Here is a 19,601-nt window from a genome sequence, read left to right as displayed (position 1 = left end):
CAGATGTCAGAAACATCAAACAAACACCCCAAAGCAGCCATTACCATGGTACTCAGTTGGGTCAGTGGAAACCTGTTCAAAACAAATGACAATATTGGATACAATGAGAGAAATAAAAATTAACCAAAAAAGAAATTTAGTTTGAAATGTTTGGTATCTGAAACTTAAAAGTTCTCAGGTTTGGTTTTATTCCAGATGTGACAGAGGAAAGAACAACAATGAACTAAATAAATCAGAAGAAGGAAGGGGGGAGAGAAAGCATAGGCATACGTAATTTCAGTCGTAAGTTCCAGAGGGAAAGGAGACAGATAATGGACCAAAAAAACTGACAAAGGGTATCTGAAAATGCCCTAAACTCGTTGTCTTGAACACGCAGATTCAATTTCAGGTCTAGCCGGGTGGTGGTGGCGCACGCCTTTAATCCCAGCACTCGGGAGGCAGAGGCAGGCAGATCTCCGTGAGTTCGAGGCCAGCCTGGTCTACAAGAGCTAGTTCCAGGACAGGAACCAAAAAGCTACGGAGAAACCCTGTCTCGAAAATCCAAAAAAAAAAAAAAAAAAAAAAAAAATAACAAAACAAAACATCAATTTCAGGTCTATGAGCCCAAGCAGGCCTTGGATCACAGTGAACTGAAGCCGGGTGCTGACCGGGCTGTGCTTCCAGGAGACTCCCCTGAGAGAATTCTCACTTTCTCATTCTCAGCTCCTAGATACTGTGTTCCTTGACTCACGGCTATCCTCCATCTTCAAAGCCAGCCGTTGCCTGTCTTCAACCTCTGTTTCAAACATCATGTCTTCTGACTCTGTCTCCTCTGCCTCCTTCAGGAATGCTAGAACCACATGGAGCCTTCCTCTTAGCAGGATGAGGAACACAGCTGAGTCCCTTTGGACTTTGTCCATGTAGAGGATGCATGAGTCCATGTACGCAGAGTCCCCTTGGCTTTGTCATGTAATTCATGTGAAGTTCCCAAAGATCAGGACATTGGCACCTTTAGAGGTGGACGATTTGCTGTTTACCACACTTACTAAATACAAAACAGATAGCCAGGTAAACAAGATAACCCACCCTACAGACCTCAGTTAGCATCTTTACCCAGTTATCTGGTGTCTGTCATGTCCGTTGCTGTGGTAAAACACACTGACAAAAAGTGATTTAGGGGAGTGTCCTAGTTAGGGTTTCTACTGTGGTGAAGAGACATCATGACTGTTCAACTCTTACAAATGAAAACATTTGATTGGGGTGGCTCACTTACAGTCCAGAGGTTCAGTCCATTATCATCGTGGTGGGACATGGCACTCTGCAAGCAGACATGGTGCTCCAGAAGTAGCTGAGAGTCTTATGTTTTGCAGGCAACCAGAAGTGATCTGGGACATTGGTTGTGGCTTTAGAATATATGAGACCTCAAAGCCCACCCCCACAAAGACACACTTCCTCCGACAAGGCCACGCTCACTCCAACAAAGCCACACCTCCTAACAGTGCCACTCCCTTTGGGGGCTATTTTCTTACAAATCACCACAGGGAAAAGGGGTTTATTCAGCTTATAATTCCAGGTTGCAATCCATCCCTGCAGGGAAGTCAATGCAGGTTCTCAAGCTGTTAGTCACATCAGATCGGTAGTCAAGAAGATACTGAAATAAATTCATGCAGGTCTACTTGTTAACTTGTTTACACTCCACTAGCTTTCTCCTCAATTATAATGTTCAGGGTCCCCTGTGTAGTGAATGGTGCCACCCATAATGGACTGGATATTTCTAAATCAATTAACAGTCAAGACAACCACCTACAGACATGAGCACAAGTCAATGTGATCTTGATAATTTCTCATTAAGACTCTCCCCAGATGAGTCTAGATTGGGTCCATTTGGCATCTAAAACTAACCAGCACATCAGTTAAAGTCCCTGCTCAATGGCTATTGAGCGAAGTGATACCAATAGCAGAAATAGGGGAATTTCCCTTCACAGAGCGTGATCCTGCTTCACCCTTACTGAGTACTCAGGAGCAGAGACCAGTTCAGAACACTCATTTCCACAGCTCCACTGTTAAACACCTCCCATCAGAGACAAGAAAGCAGTGTGCCCTTGCTGGACCAGACCCTGCCAGAGCTGTGGACTTGTCTGTCTGCTGTAGTTCAGCCACCACCAGCAGCTTCTGTGAACTTTCTGAACCCTTCACTTGCCCCTTCCTTAGCCCTCTAGACTGGTCCAGGAAAACTGATGGAGATAAATGGATACTGGAGATGGCTGGTTCATTTCCACAGAGCATGCTGGTCTTAGCCCGGATCTCACCATCACAAGGCAGGTAAAGTAAGGGAACAGTCGACTGACCTGCTGAAGACATCACTACAGCTCTAATCCGTGCTGTGGAATAATCATTTTGTACACTATAAAGATTTGCCACTCAAATTAGTTTAAATAAAACTCTTGACTGGCCAGTAGGTGGGACAACAAAACCAAGAATACTGGGGTGAAGAAGGGCAAAGTCAGAGAAGACACAGAGGAAACAGGACATATAGAAAATGAGATACCAAGTCATGAGCCACATGGCAGATGGTAGATAAGAAATATGAGTTAATAGAATGGAATACTGAGCTAGTAACAAGCCTGAGCTATCAGCTGAGCGTTTACAATTAATATGAAGTTTCTGAGTGGCTATTTGGGAGCATTAGCAGGACAGGAAAACTCTGCCTACAAATATGAAGTCTGTGCCTTCTGAGAGTGGGGTGCCATGTGCAGGACATAACATTGGCTCAGGACTGGAGACTGACGTATGATGCTGTTTTCCTTATAGTCAAAAATAAGTGAATCCAGTAACAGAGGGATATAAATGGCTGAGATGTTTCCCAGTAAAACCTCAATGGTTCTTCAAACCTCGGTCTGCCTTCCTCTGGCTCGGTTGACTGGCAAAGAACTGTGTAGCATGAATAATAAAGAGCCAGAGATAGACATTGGATTCAAACTGAAGATCAGAAAAGCAAAGTGCCAACCACTAGAGAAGTGCCGTCCTCTACCAAATCTTTAGATTGAAAAGGCGAGATCCTGTCTCCACAAATTCTCAGACTCCACATTCCAGTGACTTCCTGTCTCTTCCCCTTTATATTCCTCTCTCAGCAAAGCCATACCACTCCTTTCCCCGCCTCCCTACTGCTGGGATTAAAAGTGTGTGACTCCCAAACACTGTGATTAAAGATATGAACCACCACCACCTGGATCTGTTTCTAGATCAATCTTATGTAGCCCAGAGATCCATCTGCCTCTGTCTCCTGAGTCCTAGAATTAAAGATGTGTGCCACCACTCCCTGGCCTGTATGACTGACTAATATGGCTGCTTTGCCCTCTGATGTTCAGACAAGCTTTATTTATTAAGACATAAATAATATACCACTATATTTCCCCTTTTTGTCTAAAATAAAGGAAGGCTATAACTAATATGAGAAAAACTATATACAATAAGTACAATAACTATATATAATATATATAGGCAATAAATAAATCAACAATGTCTTGTCCATTTGCATTTGACAAATTCAGAGAAAATATTTCATTATCTATCCTATCTTGGTGAGTCCAAAATCTTGTACCTAGTTTACTTTCTATTGTAACTTTCTTTCTGCATCTGGTAAGCAAGGAAAACTATAACTATATAGTCTTAAACTCCCTCAGATACCCAAGAAGGAAATAGTATTAACTGAATAAGCAGGTAGTGCAAGCAAGCTACTTCCAAAAACTGTGAGAAATGCTAGAAACAGCTGGCTGCCTGGACAGTCACCCAAAGTTCCTCGCAGTGATGGGGCATCCATCTTTGCCTTACAGGTCTAGCATATCTGACAGACTTTTCTGTGAAGCAGGATATTCTGTCCCACCTTGTCTTGGCAATGTTTGGCAGTCACTTTCTTTTGTGTTCTGTTTGTCCCATTAGGACAGTTTACTGTCAGCAGTCGAGGTAAGAGCATTTTTTTGCCCAGTGGTTTACATTTGCCATAAAGAAATTAAACTCCATGTGGAGTTTCTTCGATGCCCATCATCTTCTTTAAAGTAGATTGATATTGCCAGCAGCAGACATGTTTCATTGTCAAAAAAAGAGTCAATGTTATTAAACATCTTTTTATTTAATTATTTATTTATTTATTTATTTTGTTGTTGAAAAAATTTCCGCCTCCTCCCCGTTTCCCATTTCCCTCCCCCTCCTCCCACTCCTCTCCCCATCCTTCTGCTCCCCTCCCCCTCTCCCCACTCCACTCCCCCTCCCCCCACTCCATTCCCCCTCCCTCTCGAGACTGAAGAGCAGTCCAGATTCCCTGCCCTGTGGGAAGTCCAAGGTCCTCCCACTTCTATCCAGGTCCAGGAAAGTGAGCATCCAAACAGGCTAGGCTCCCACAAAGCCAGTTCATGCAGTAGGATCGAAACCTCGTGCCATTGTCCTTGACTTCTCATCAGCCTTCATTGTCCGCCATGTTCAGAGAGTCCGGTTTCATCCCATGCTTATTCAGTCCCAGTCCAGCTGGCCTTGCTGAGCTCCCAGTAGATCAGCCCCACTGTCTCAGTGGGTGGATGCACACCTTGCAGTTCTGACTTCCTTGCTCATGTTCTCCCTCCTTCTGCTCCTCATTTGGACCTTGGGAGCTCAGTCCGGTGCTCCAATGTGGGTCTCTGTCTCTATCTCCATCCATCACCAGATGAAGGTTCTAAGGTGATATGCAAGATATTCATCAGTATAGGATAGGGTCATTTCAGGTTCCCTCTCCTCAGCTGCCCAAGGTACTAGCTGGAGACATCTCCCTGGACACCTGCGAGCCCCTCTAGAGTCCAGTCTCTTGCCAACCTGCGGGCGCCGGTGGCTTTGGTGACTCTAGATAACCTCGGGCCGATCGCATGCCCCCGTGGCAGCGATGACCCATTTGAAGGTCTGCCCTATCAACTTTCGATGGTAGTCGCCGTGCCTACCATGGTGACCATGGGTGACAGGGAATCAGGGTTCGATTCCAGATAGGGAGCCTGAGAAAGGGCTACCACATCCAAGGAAGGCAGCAGGCGTGCAAATTACCCACTCCCGACCCGGGGAGGTAGTGACGAAAAATAACAATACAGGACTCTTTCGGGGCCCTGTAATTGGAATGAGTCCATGTTATTAAACATCTTAAATGTCATATTCTGTAGATCTATGAAGAACCTGAAGATGACCTATCTATCTAAACTATATCTTTGTTTGACCGTGAAAACATACCTTATATGTCTACAAGTTTGATTGTAATAGATGATTAACTACTAACATGCAATGCCTTATTATCCTAAATACTTGGCAATAATAATTGTCAAGAACTAGAAATTTGCATTATATCATTAAATGAGTTGGATAGGTACAATACCTTGAACAAAAGTAGAAATGTATGTACAATATGTTCTAACAAAATTAATCTTAAATTTTGTATCAACATATAAAATTTGTATACAATATACAGAAGTCCAATCCAATATAAAATATTTTAAATTAGTGTTGCTTTTTAAAAAGTAGATTCAATAATTGACCTTTTTATCTTATCATATCTATATCTATATTCTTCCTTTTTTCCTTTTAGAGTCGATTCAATAATCCACCTTTTATCCTATCATATCTATATCCCTTTTCTTCTTTTCAAAAAAAGAACTCTGAATCTAATCTCCTTTGTTCAACTTTCCTCCTGGCTGTAACCAATAACAAATTGTAATCAACACCCCCCAAACAATGACAAATATTCATAATTTGTTGAATGACCAAAAATCACCCATCCCACCTCTTGGGAATGTGGGCATCATTTTCTTAAATTTACTTCCTGCTGCCTGGGGGTGATGGTATCTTTAGGGGATCCTGAAAAGAAAAATTTGGACTAATTTTCAAGTTCTGGGAGAGCTGTCTGTATCACTGTTGTCAAGTCTCTGTGTAATGGGAAAGTGCAAGGCTTGTCTCAAGTCCTGGCCAGAGCAGTCTGTTAGGCTGGGCTGCCTCAGCAAACCACCTTGAAATTGTTCTGAACAGTTTGAAGTCCAAAAGTCGATCGTTAGGTGGTGTTTTCAGCTTTGTGATGTCATCACAGTCCTGGAGGAATCATCATTGTGGGGCCCCATCCTCCTTTTGGAGGCTACAAAGGTCACTGCTTGGTATGCTCATGGTTCAATGCAGAAAACTATCAGACTCAAACCCAAAATCATGTATAGGAAGGTAGGTGAAACCTTTTTCTAGAATTAGCAAGTACTCTATATGACCATTAATATCACGACAAAAGGTTAATATATATTATATTAATATAAAATGTAAATTATTATATTACATATATAATATATTATTATATAAGATTTATATATACATGTTAATCATATAAATTTTACACCTTAAGAAAACTGTTAAAGAGTCAATATAAAACTGAAGGATTATGAAATTAGTAGCAATAAAATGGTCCTTAAATTTTTGTTTTTCTTCTGTCCCTTATCAGGTGACTCTTCTGACATGAGACAGAGATTTTGGATTTCATTTTAATGAGCATGCTTGGGTTTAGCAAAGGAGAGAGCCACACTCCAACTCCAAAGCCAGTTTTAATCTTTAATTGGACTGAGACTACAAAAAAAAAAACCCATTTGCATTATATGTCTGAAGAAAACAGCAGAAACAAACATTTGGGAAGATTTATGAAATTTTATCCTGATGGAAATGTGATATACCAATAGGCCAATTTACTCTTTTTCTTAAGACACATTTTCTGGTCATTTGTGCTTTTTCTCCTGATGTCTCATTTGTCCAGTTTAGATTCCTTAGCTGGATGTCTTTATTCTCCTGAAAAGACAGAAACAAAACACTTCCCCAACCCTAATTTCGGGGAGATTCTCTTTTGGCAAGTTATATCTGATGAAGTGAAAAGCATTTATTTTTATAGGGTAGTTTAGATTAAATGGCCATGTTGTTTGATGAACTATTATCTCTTCTAATTAAAGGTGTTTCTTGCTCAAATTGAATCTTTAGCAATTCTGATGATATCCATAGCTTTTCTTCTCCCATGGAAGCAAAAGCAAAGCCCCTTCCCCAATGTAACACATGTCCTGGTTCCCATTCTGAGGTCGGTACATCTTTAAAGTACATCGGCTGATTTTATTCCGCATTTTTTCTATTATCCAATGTCTCTCCGCAGTTGTTGTTCCTTTCTCATTAGCATTTAGAAAATTCAAGGTTAATAAAGCATTATTCAATCTATATCTGATGGTATTTTTCATCAATTTCTGTTTATTTAAAAAAATCCTTTAGAGTTCAATTTGCTCTTTCTGTAACTGCTGACCTATAGGATTGTGTGGCATACCTGCAATATGTTTTATATGCTAATAAACAAAAAGCTGTTTAATTTTCTTAGAGACATATGCTGGAGTATTGTCTGCCTTTATCTGTACATACATACCCATGATGGCGATAGCTTATAGCAAATGTGTGATTATCAAATCAGATTTTTCTGAACTCAAAGCAGTTACCCACTGAAAATCTGAATAGGTATCAATGATGTTGAGTACATATTTTAGTTTTACTAATTATACAAAATGGAACACATCCATCTGCCAGATTTTATTTCTTTGGGTACCCTTTGGGCTACTTCCTGCAGGTATTAAATTTTGGTTGTATAAAAAACAGGTAAGACAGTTCATCATAATTTTCTTAGCTTGTTGTCATGTGATGGAAAAGTCCTTTTTAAAACCTTTGCTATTGACATGATTTTTCTTTCATGAAATTCTGAGGCTTTCAACACATTTCCAATCAATAATTGACTGATTTCTGCATTACTTGTGCTAGACAACCTGGCAGAGCTGTATGAGATCAGATCTGTGCTATATGTATGGGATTATTCCTATTCCTGATTATGTCATGTAACTGAATAAATAATAAAATCAATTCTGTATCATGTGGTATAAATTCAGTGGTTTCAACATGCAAAACAACTCTTTCTGCATATTGCAAATCAGTACCTGTATTGAGAGTTTCTTTAAAATCCCTTAGTACCATGAGAATAGCACATAACTCTGACTTTTTAGACAGAATCATAAGGGCTTTGATCCACTTTACTTAAATTTTCTGATTTATAACCTGCCTTTCCTGATTTATTTGCATCAGTATAGAATGTAGCATTCCAGTTATTGTTATATGCCCTGTTATAAGTGAGAAAGGACCCAGTTAGTTAGTTCTCTTTATAAGATGAATTCTCTTGTTTTGGGGATAGTTATTGTTAATCTCTCCCAAAAACTTACTACAAGCTCTTTGCCAGGGTTCACTTTCTACCCATAATTTGTTAATATCACCATTATTAAAAGGTACTATAATTTCTGCTGGGTCTATTCCTACTAATTGACCAAGTCTTAATTTTCCTTTTATAATTAACTCAGAGACTTTTCCCACTTAAGCTTTTAATTTTTGCTCGATCCATTCTAAGATAATATCTTCTCTCTGTATTAAAATTACTATAGGGGAATGTTTGGAGGGTAATATGACCAGAATGTAGTTAAGATTCAGATCCACACAATCCACATGTGCTTCCTGTGATTTCTCTTCAATCAAAATCAATTCTCTCATTTAATCATTCCAGTTTCAAACTGTGTAGCATATTGTCATACAAAGATCCAAATCCCTCCATTGTCATGGTTTTTTCCCATTATGCATTGCTGTGATTGGCTGTGGGGGTGTGTGTGCACTGTGTGAAGATGCATTGCTCTGATTGGCTGTGGTGGGGTGTGTGTATGTGCACTGTGTGAAGATGCATTGCTGTGATTGGTTTAATAAAAAGATGAATGTCCAATAGCTAGGCAGGAGGTGTAAGTAGGACTTCAGGACAAAGAGAGAACTCTGGGAAGAAAAAAGGTGTGGTTACCAACACGACGCATGGAGGAAGCGGGATGGGTGGAACAGAAATGAGGTAAAGAGCCACGGGGCAGAACATAGATTAAATAGTATGGATTAATTAAGTTATAAGAACTAGTTAGAAACAAGCCTAAGCTAAGGCCACACTTTCATAAGTAATAATAAGTCTCCACGTCATTATTTGTGAGCTTGTGGCCCAAAGAAAAATCCAATTACAAATACCCTTTACATAAGCCATACAACAAACGAGAGAGAAAATGGAAAGTAATTGTATCAACAGAACGTTGTGCTGGCTAGTTTTATATCACTTCGACAAAGCTAGAGTCATTTTGAAAGAGGGAACCTCAGTTGAGAAAATGCCCCTGCTAGATTTGGCTCGTGGACAAGCCTGTGGTACATTTTCTTGCTTAGTGATTGATGTAGGACCCAGCTCACTGTGGGCAGTGCCATCCCTAGGCAGTTGGTCCCGTGTGCTATAAGAAAGTCAGTAGGAGCAAGCCAGGAAGCAGCACCTCTCCATGGCCTCTGCATCAGTTCCTGCTTTCAGGTTCCTGCCCTGCTTGAGTTCCTGCCCTGACTTCCCTCAATGATGGACCTGACAATGTAAGAGAAACAGCAAGTGATTTTGTTCTCATCCATTAGAGCAGAAGCTGACTAAATAATCTCTAACCATCAGGAAACAGGACAACCATGTGGAATGGGGAATCACAAACAACAAAACCTGAAAGCAGGTAAGTGACATTCGCTCTGGGCACTGCGTGCTAACATGGAAAGGGGAAGTCTCCAACCCTAGAACTCCAGACAACTAAGGAACACTGAGAGCTCTACTGGTTATCCAATACCAGCGGTTACCCCGAAATCACAGACATACAAGCAATATTATATTATATATACTATAATAATATATAAATATTTTTATGTTTAGGAATACATGTGTTACAGCAATTAAATAAAGAGATCAGAGACTATGAAATGAGAGAGAGAGAGAGAGAGAGAGAGAGAGAGAGAGAGAGAGAAAGGAGAGTCCACAGGAGGGTGTACAGAGGAAAGGGGAAGGGGAAATGAAGCAGTCATATTTTAATTTCAAAAACCAAAAAATTAAAGGTCCTAATTTCTTTTTTATGTGTATGAGTGTTTTGCCTGTGCACCAAGCAACATCATTCCGGGCCTGGGTTACCTCACTAAATGTATTTTCTAATTCCAGCCATTTACCTAAAGAGGCCAGAAGAGGGCGCCAGATCTCCTGGAACTAGATGGTTGTGAGATGTCCTATGGGTACTGCCAATTGAATCCTGCTGCCCTGAAAGAACAGCCAGCGCTTTTAGCTACTGAACCTTCTCTACAATCCCCCTCCCCCATCAAAAAAAATTAAGAAAAATTTAAACAATAATTCTAAAGATACTTTCTTTAAAAACAAAAAGAGTACCCACGTGGTCTTCTGCTCACACAAGGCCACCCAGGATTGAGCTTCCCAGGTCCCTCTGTCCAGCACTCAAAAGCCACTGGAGCAATGCTCCAAGGAGGCCCAGCTACTGCTTGAGCTGGTGATGGAACTTGACATCATCTACATTTCACAGACATGCGGAATGAAGGAGTTATCGAGTCATGGAGGCGTCCACTGGGATGTTTAAGAAAAGCCCACGAAACCAGATAATGTGTAGCAGGGTCAGAGTCCCTGAAGGGAACCCTGCAGAAAGATATCTGTGGAACTGGACAGACAGCTCAGCAGTTAAGAGCGTCTGCTGCTCTTGCAGAGAGCCTAGGTTCCATTCTCAACACCCACATGGTGCCTCACAGCCGCCCTAACTCCATATCTGGGGTTTGGAACTTCTCACTTCCGTTGGCACCATATATGGAACACACACATGCATGCAGGCAGAACATTCATGCACATGAAATTAAATGCATTGTTTTTAAATTGTTACTCTCCTGGTTTCTCAAGCTACTCCAGGTTGCATGCTCACATCTGAAGATTTGGGTGGAGCTAGAACCCTCAGATAAGAGAGTACATATAGCATCTGTCTTTCTGGGTCCGAGTTACCTCACTCAAAATGACCTTTGCTAATTGCATCTAAATCCATCTAATTACCCCATGCAAATTTCATGGGTTTCTTTTTCTTTACAGTTAAGTAGTATTCCTTAGTGAATCCGTACCTCATTTTCATTATCCATCCATCAGCTGACGGCCATGTAGGTCACGTTCTAGCAACGGTGGGTAGAATGGCCATGAGCATGGCTGAACAGAACCAGTGGAGTGTAATCACAGAATTGGGCCCTGGTGCAGATGCTAAGGAGAGGCAGAGGTGGCTCAGAGGGTGGGTTTATCTTTAGCTTTGTGAAGATTCTCCACACTGATTTCCAGAGTGGCTGGACCAGTTAGAATCCTAATGGCGAATAAGCGTTCCCCTTCCCCCACATCCCCTCCATCATTTGCCATCAGTTTTTTATCAGTCTTTGCCATTCTGACTAGGGTAAGATGAAATCTCGAAGCTGTTTTGATGTGCATTCTCCTAGCTGAACATGTTTTAGGTGTTTCTTGGCCATTTTGATTTCTTCAATAACTTTAGAAATTGGGAAAGTAAAACGGGGCCATTGCAGGAGGGGAGGGCGGTTACAGGTGATATGAAGGGGGAAATGGACAAAACAGGAGGATTTTACTTAGGGAGAAAGGATACAAACACAGAAGAGGGAGGGAGGAGTGGACGGACAACCTGTGACTACCATCTGAGGTTTATTTAATCTTACGGCTTCTGAGTTGCAGTACCAAGCTATTAACACTAGAGGACACTGTCCTCCTTCCCATGTCTCTACAGTACTGAAAAACTGGTTCCTTCCAGTCTTATACTAGGTGCGAGTGAGGAAGAGGCACAAGGCTCATTCCGCTTTTTCAGAAGGAGGAACTCCTGCTTTGTAAGCCACCAGCAGGGAGCTGGCAGACTCAGGATCTAACTTGCAGGACCTGCCTCCCTAGCTTCTACTCCCCGTGTGACCTGTTGCCTGCACACGGAACCCAGAGCATCGCCAGACCCTCCCGAGGCCGGTGAAGTGGCACGCTGACTCCCCAGCACCATCTTGGGAGTTCTTCCAGCTTCTGCTTTCAGGGTCCTGTTTTCTTGTAAAGCTCAAGCCCGGACCCCGGAGACGGTGACCAACTCCCGATGGCCGTTCTAGGATTCCTTTGCCCGATCGGTGGCCCAGCCAAGACTTCCTCGGAAGCCCTGCTTTGCAGGGAAACAAGGTTACGAAGACCTCACAAGCCCCAAGTCTCTCTGGGCCCTGTCCTTGCTGCCTGGCTCCTCTCTCCCATCCACAGTCTTCTGAGTCATAGGATTTAATGCGCTCTCAACTCCCAACCTTCTTCATGCTCTGCCTCCGTTCAATCTATGATGTTGCAGATACCCTTAAAGTCTTTGCATATATTCAGATCTGACCGCAAATCCCTCTGCAGTCCTTTAACAGAACTGTCGTTTATCTGTAGGCCATTTTTGTGAACCGGGAGTAGAATGGCCAATTTAGGGAGGTCATAAATATATAGATATAGATATACACATATGTATGTATGTATGTATGTATGTATGTATGTATGTATGTATGTTATGTATGTTATGAGATCCTATGCATGTCAGGTAGAGCCTGACACATTGTAGGAACTCAATAAAAAGCCCATTTCCCTGCATGGCACATACAAACCCAGGCAAGCTATTTACATCACAACTCAGAACTTGGTTCACTCATTGTGACTAGCCCATTTTACAGACCTGAACAGTGAGCCACCTGGGAACACCTGAGTGAGGACAGAGCTGAGCCTGGGGACAGAACAGGCACAGGAGGGTGTCACTGCAGGGTGAAGCAGAGTGATGGCCGCTGGGGCCTCTGCTTGTGTTTACAGCCACTGCCTGCGGGAGAGAACCCTGCCACACCGCTGTCTGGCTTTTGTAAGTTGCTATTTTTCCGTCAGATTCTGCCTCACTTTTGTAGAGACTTGGACAGTTGTGGGGGCAAGAGAGCAAGCGTGTGGAAGATCATTGCCGCTTCTTCCTTGGAAGTGCGAGAGTAAAGCAGGCTAAAGACTCTCTACTCCGGACTCTAGCAGGGTGCCCACAGGAGGAGGCGGGAGGGGAAGAGGAGCAAAGCCTGGGGGTGGCGAATTATGTGAAACCCAACACCGCACGTTTGCCATGGAAGAGTTGCTGTCTGCCCTGCCAGCTTGAAATAGAGGCGCAAGAGTAAGCTTACTGTGGAAGGATGGACAGACGGACCTGTGTGTCCAGGAAGTGATGGTTAGAAGGAAGTACCAGGGATGCCAACCAACCCAGAGAATGGAGGTAAAGAGGACATATGTGTCCCAGTCACTGACTGCTCACCAAGGGCCCCTCCCACTGAGCACATTCGGGGCTCCTCACTGGCTCCCACCACCTTGGTGGACTTTAGTCCTGCCCCACAGAGGTTGACCATGTAGGCTGAATGCGCTCTGGTGGGACTGGGAGTAGGAAGTGAGACCACTGGGTCCTTGCCACTCCCAGGAGCTTTTAATGAACAACCTACATCTAAGTGCCCAATTACTTTCAGTCTCCACCATGTAATTAATGATAGCGGGGAGGGACTGGGAGGGGGGCAGTGACGGCTGGCTCAGCAGCTGCCCATTTTACTTCCTCTTGGAAGAGACACAATTTCCTATCTGGCCACTGGAGGGCGCCAGAGGGTCATGAAAAATGCTGTAAAATGTTAGCGCTGGGACCTAAAAGAGCAGAGGTGAGAAGGACCTCAGACTCCGAACCCTGCCTGAACACTCCAGAGTCCTCTTGTGGTTCTCCACACCCTAAAAGCCTTCCCTTCCCATCCCTAAAGATTCCTGGAGAGGGATGGTCCTGTGGTCGCCACTCTCTGCCGCTGTAGCAAAGAGCAGGTCATCTTCCTGTGCTGACTGAGGAAGGTTGCCTGGAGACCCAGGAAAGGTACCATTGGGAAACATGGATTCGGATTCAGAGAGCGAAGTAGAAGATGCAGACAGGAAGTGAAAGATGGAGGTGCTGGCGTGGGAAGGCAGGGGGAAGCAGGAATGGGAGTGGGAGCGTGGATTCTGGACTAGGAGAGGCAGGGAGGAACCAGAGAAGAGGAAGGACAGTCCGGTGGTAGTGTCATCATCGAGCACACACAAAGCCCAAGGCCACCTGGAATACCGTTCTCGCTCCCACCTATGGTGGCGCGGCTGTACCTGCTCACTTCCCTTATCTCTGTAGCAACAGAGCTTAGCTGATTCTCGCTTTGGGGCTGGCTCTGGGGAACACAGCCTGTCCTTCCTGGCTCCTGCTGATGCCACAGCAACATGAAAAGATCCAGGCCAAGGACAGCCACCCAGAGTGGATCTGCAAGGCAAAACCCCTCACCCCCACCACTACCCTCCTTCCCACTGATGCTCAGGGAAACCTGTGCCCAGGTGATCAACTGGACACAAGGGATATGCTGTTCAAAAACACTCTGATAAGCAACCGAACTCTGCCCTCCCACCCCACCTCAGCCAGTCCCCAGGTTCTGTGAGCGCACACACACACACCTCAGCCAGTCCCCAGGTTCTGTGAGCAGTAGCGGCTTCTCTGAGCCACACACACACCTGGCATCCTCACCCACTCCTCCTCCACTCCATCGTCACTCTGTCTCCGAAGAGGAAATAGATGACATCTGTGAGGCCAGACTCAAGGACCTCCCCGCAGAGTGCATTCAGGTCCATCAAAGGTAGGGCCTGGGCATTGTCTTCTATAGAGAAACTCCTTAGATTCCCCTTCCCCACCCACTCTATTCCTAACCCCTCCTCACTAAAGCCTCTGCTTCCTTCCCAGAACCCTCTTGACCCTCCTTACACTCCATGTTCCCCAATTTCTGGCTTTTACCCATCCCTCTTCAATGCCTGGATAGGAGGGTACATTAACCCACAAACACACAACCCTGCTTTCCTTCTGTTCCTTTCTTCCTTACTCCTTCTTTCCTTCCCTCCTTTTTTCTTTTTGGTGTTTTGGGACAAGGTCTCATTATGTACGCTCGGGCTGGCCTGTAACTCACAGCAATCCTCCTGCTTCAGTATCCTGTGTGCTAGTATTATAGGCGTGAACCACCACAAATGGATTACCCAACCATGTTTTTGTCATTCAGTTTCTTTTCCACAAAAACTAGCCCTCCCCACTAAGTCAGTAAGAACCTGGTCACCCTGGGGCATAAATGGGGCCACAGCTTTGGGGCAGGCACATCTGGTCCTCTGGTTTCTAATCCCCAGATGTCATTTGTGAGGTGTGGGCCTGTGAGTTAGGCCACTGGTGTTCGTGTCCTTCACAAGTTTGGTGGCTTCTGTAGCAATGGTGGGTTGGCCCTGCTGCCGGCCCAGGACGTTTCCCCTATAGCTCTAACTAGAGTCTGATAATTGTCCTTGAACCTCAGTGCTCTGCCCAGAGGGAGTCTGCCAGAGGGGCATGGCCCCCGGGGCCTCCAAGTTAGGTCTTTCCACAAACAAGACAATCTTTATAGGAGGGGCCACCTCCAAGTGGGGTCAGTCTCTCCTCCAGCCTGGGCCCTCATTTCCAGTCACAGTGCTGCTCCCCCAAAGGTCTCCCAGCCTGGGACCTCAGCAATGGTGCCACCCACCCCCTACTCCAGGGTGACCAATATGCACGTATCTGTATTCTTGAACTCTCCTCCCACAGCCTGTCCTTGTTTTTCAAGACAGGGTTTCTCTGTTGCCCTGACTGTCTTGGAACTCATTCTGCACACTAGGCTGGCCCCAAGCTCAGAGATCCACCTGCCCCTGCCTCCTAAGTACTGGGGTTAAAGGGGTGTGCCACCACCACCCGGCACCATACCCTGTCTCTTAAAAAAAAAGTTTTAAAAGGGTTAGAAATATAACTCAGTAATAGAGGGCTTGCCTGTCGTGCTCAAGGCCTCTCTAGAAGTAACACAGAAGAAGAAAAAAAAAAAACTAAAATAAAACCATCATTTTAAGATGTCGTTGGCCCTGTATCAAGTCCCCTTGACTTAGGTACCTCACCCTCTCGACCACACCCTCTGCTCTTACTGTAAATGCTCACTCTTCACAGGTCACCCAAGCCTCCTCCTCCTCCTCCCCAACGCCCTTGCCCGCACTAATCTTGAAGGTGTTCTTGGGGAGCCGAAGAAACCCTAAGTGAATGTATAAAGAGCAGATAAAGTCCTGAGTGAGCGTGCGTGGTTGACGAGGCATGGCCATGTCGAGGACCAGCATCTTAAACCCATGGACAGCTGGCAAAGCCTCCCTGTGGCCCACGCATAAGGGTTCACACACAGCTGAGCAGTCTGTGCAAAGGACCAGCACGTGCAGCTTCTGCCTAATGTTTTCAGTTGGAGACCACTTGCCCACAGGGACTGCCTCCAAGACTTGCTAACGTGTCCCCGTGTGCTGTGCACAAGGAATGCGCTGAGGGTCCCCGTTGTCACAGTGGTTGGTGGTCTCCATCGCGGCCAGCACAGCCCGCCTGGCCCCAGCTTCTCTGTACATGGGCCTGTCCTCTCTCCAGCTTTCCAGACTCATGCCGCGCAGGCCGTGGCAGACATCCATTCCCTGTACACCGGAAGGAGAGGGCATCCCATCTGCCAGGCGCTGGACCATGGTTTCAGAATCACACCTCGGTCTGTGCCCTCAGGGGCTTAGAGTCTAAGGAGGAGGGAAAAAAGGTCAATTAACAAAATAACAAGCAAAGATAACAGAGTTTTTTTTTAATTTTTAATTACTACTCTTACACATGTAAGGTGCCTGTATATGCTGCACGAACATGTTTGCCCCTCTCTCCCTATTCCTTTAACACGGTCTTTCACTGGCTAGGCTGACTGGTTAGCAAGATCCCAGGATCCTCCTGTCTCCACCCCTCGATGCTGGGGTTACATGCACACACAACCACACTCAACTTTTTATGTAGGGCTTGGAATTTGAACTCAGGTCCTCGTGCTTGCTCAGCAAGGGCTCTTCCGCACTGAGCTGTCTCCTCAAGCCCGAGTTACGGTTTCAGAGACGCGTGGTGGCAAGCAGGCAGCCATGCAGCTGAGAATTCTACATCTTGATCCACAGACAGCAGAAGGAGCGTAAGAGCCACACTGGACGCAGCTTAGGCCTGAGAGACCTCAAAAGCTGCCCCACAGTAAACCCTTCCTCCAACAAAGCCTCACCTCCTAACAGTCCAACACCCGAATCTAAGGAGTCATTCCTATTCAAACCACCACAACCACTGTCCCGTCTTGTCTGCAAGTGAACATCAAGTTCCTTTATAAAGGTTGCTAACCATGCCCCCGGCACTTGCTACTCCGTCCACTTGAACCAATCCTTCCCCCCACTTCACCCGGACAATTCTTGGTCACTTTCTGGACTCTCACTGTTGTCTTTGGGTCCACTGTTGCCCTCCCCAGACCAGCCTGACCCACCTGCCAACTCTGAGCACCGTCCTCCGTGGTGCTTAGGCATTGTCCTGATCCAGCGGCTGCTGGCTCTTCCAGGTGTGGCCAATCTGCCCTGTAGGGCTTCTGCTGTTTTGTTTTTAGTGGTTGTATTCTATCGCAGGGTTCTCAAGTGGTGAACTTTGTAGACGACAATGCCATGCTGTGTCAAAAGGTGGGAGCCTTCTGTCAGGCCCAAAGTGTCACAGCAGGGCCAAGTCACATGCTGCCTGCCGCCAAACTCGGCACCTGCACACAGTAGGTGTTCATTTAGCATCCACTGAATTGAAAGAGTATTTGGGTTGACTTACCCCAAGGTGACTCTGAGGTCTCCTCCTTTGAATCTTCATGACCTCAGGCTTCCTCCACCCCTCTCTGGACCCTGCCTGCCTTTCCCTGACCAAGGGCCCCTACGTAGGCCCTGCTCCAGCCGACCCAAATCAGCCAGGTCCCCTGAGCCATGCTCACTACTCCAAGTGCAGGATGTAGGGTGAGCAGGGCCTGGGAAACTAGGAGGGAGGGAGCAAGGGAGGCAGGGGGAGGGAAGGAGAGGCCAGAGGCTGAGGGAGCCCGGACATCCTGTCCTGATGGCCAAGAGATGATCTCCCAGGCCCCACAAAAGCTGGAGCCACAGAGGCGGCTGTGCCCCACCCCCTAATCTATGTGCTGGAGTCCGAGAACCACTCAGATCAATATCATTCACTGGTAAGCTGTCTGCACAGCCTCTTTAACTGCCGAGTCTTCCTGAAGGCCCCAAGCTGGTGGAGGAAGTTGGAGGGAGCAGAGGCCCAGAAAGACCCAGTAGCACGTGTTTCTTGGGGTGTACAGAGCCAGAGTAAGTGGCAGATCACACTCATGGTGTGGGGTTTCAGTTCATGGGCTGACCCTTACTGGCAAAACATACCCATTCTGCAGATGAGGAAACTGAGGCCCAGGAAAGGAAGTGGGCTTTCACCCTCTTGAGAGCCTAGCAAAGCTAGAACCAAATCCTGAGAACCCCCAGGAGTCTTAGGCTGGGCTGGACTCTGGAGGCAGCCGGAGGCGGAGCTAGGAGATTTCACAGAGTCTCAGGACACCTTATCCACACTACTTAGCTCTGTGCACCTGTTTCAGCCTGAGCCTCGTATCATGACTCTGAAGTTGGACCTGTGACCCCTGCACTGCACCTTTTTTTTTTTTTAATTGCCAATGAGGACAGGTGGCCGAGCCCACCTTGTTGGGGCTGGCAGGGTCCAGGCTCTGTCTCCTAACTTTGGTAATACCCAGTCTGCATCCAGCTTCTGCTAGACCTGACAACTCCCACAGCTGTGACCGAGGTCATAGCGGGACTGCACCTCCAAAGGGCCTCATCCAGCCTCTGACCCCGTGCCAGGGGCTTGGAGTTTCCCAGCCTGTCTCCAGCCTGACCTCCCTTGAAGTTCCTGTTCTCAACCTGTGGGTCGCGACCATCAGAAAACATATTTCCCATGGCCTTAGGAATGAAGACATCACTCAGCACCAAATTTACAGTTACGAAGTAGCAACAAAAATAAATTGTGGTTGGGATTCCTAAGAGCATCGTAAATGTGTGTTTTCTGGTGGTCTCGACCCACGGGTTGAGAACCACTGCCAGAGAGCATGCGTGGAGTTCAGAGCGGGCTGATTTTCAGAGAGCATGCGTGGAGTTCAGAGCGGGCTGATTTTCCGATATCAATTGGCTGTTCACCATCCCCTCCTTCCAACCCCCATTTCCAGCTCAGGGCTCTGCCCTCTTCCACAGAACCTCAGCTGTCTTGGCTTGCTTCCTGCCGCCGTAGAAAAGTGTTCATTTCAGATTTTGGTCTGTAGTCTATCCTGGAGGGAAGTCCAGCAGGAACTCACAGGAGGAACCTGGAGGCAGGAACTGAAGCAGAGGCCATGGAGGAGTGTTGCTTACTGCTTTGTTCTCCCTGACTCACTTAGCTTGGCTTTTTATGCAACCCAGGACAAACTGCTCAGAGGCAGGACCACCCACAGTGGTCTGTGCTCTCCCCCCCCCCCCCCGCCCCCCAATCAATCATTAGTCAAGAAAATACCCGCAAAGACTTGCCACAGGCCAGTCTGCTGGAGGAAGTTCCTCAACCGATGCTCCCTCTTCATAGACAACTCTAATTTGTGTCAAGTTGACACAAAACTCCTCGGCATATGGGCTCGCCCGTACCCACACATCTGTGCACCATGCCCTGACCTCCGAGCCTCTTTCACAACACCGCCCTGCTAACCAGCCCATCCCAGCATCCGTGGCAGAAGCCCTGGAACTGTCTCAGGGTAAC

This window comes from Chionomys nivalis, chromosome 2 (assembly GCF_950005125.1).
Source record: "Chionomys nivalis chromosome 2, mChiNiv1.1, whole genome shotgun sequence".
Classification (NCBI taxonomy): Eukaryota; Metazoa; Chordata; class Mammalia; order Rodentia; family Cricetidae; genus Chionomys; species Chionomys nivalis.
The sequence above is the reverse complement of the archived record's forward strand: the minus strand, read 5'-3'. Positions refer to the sequence as shown.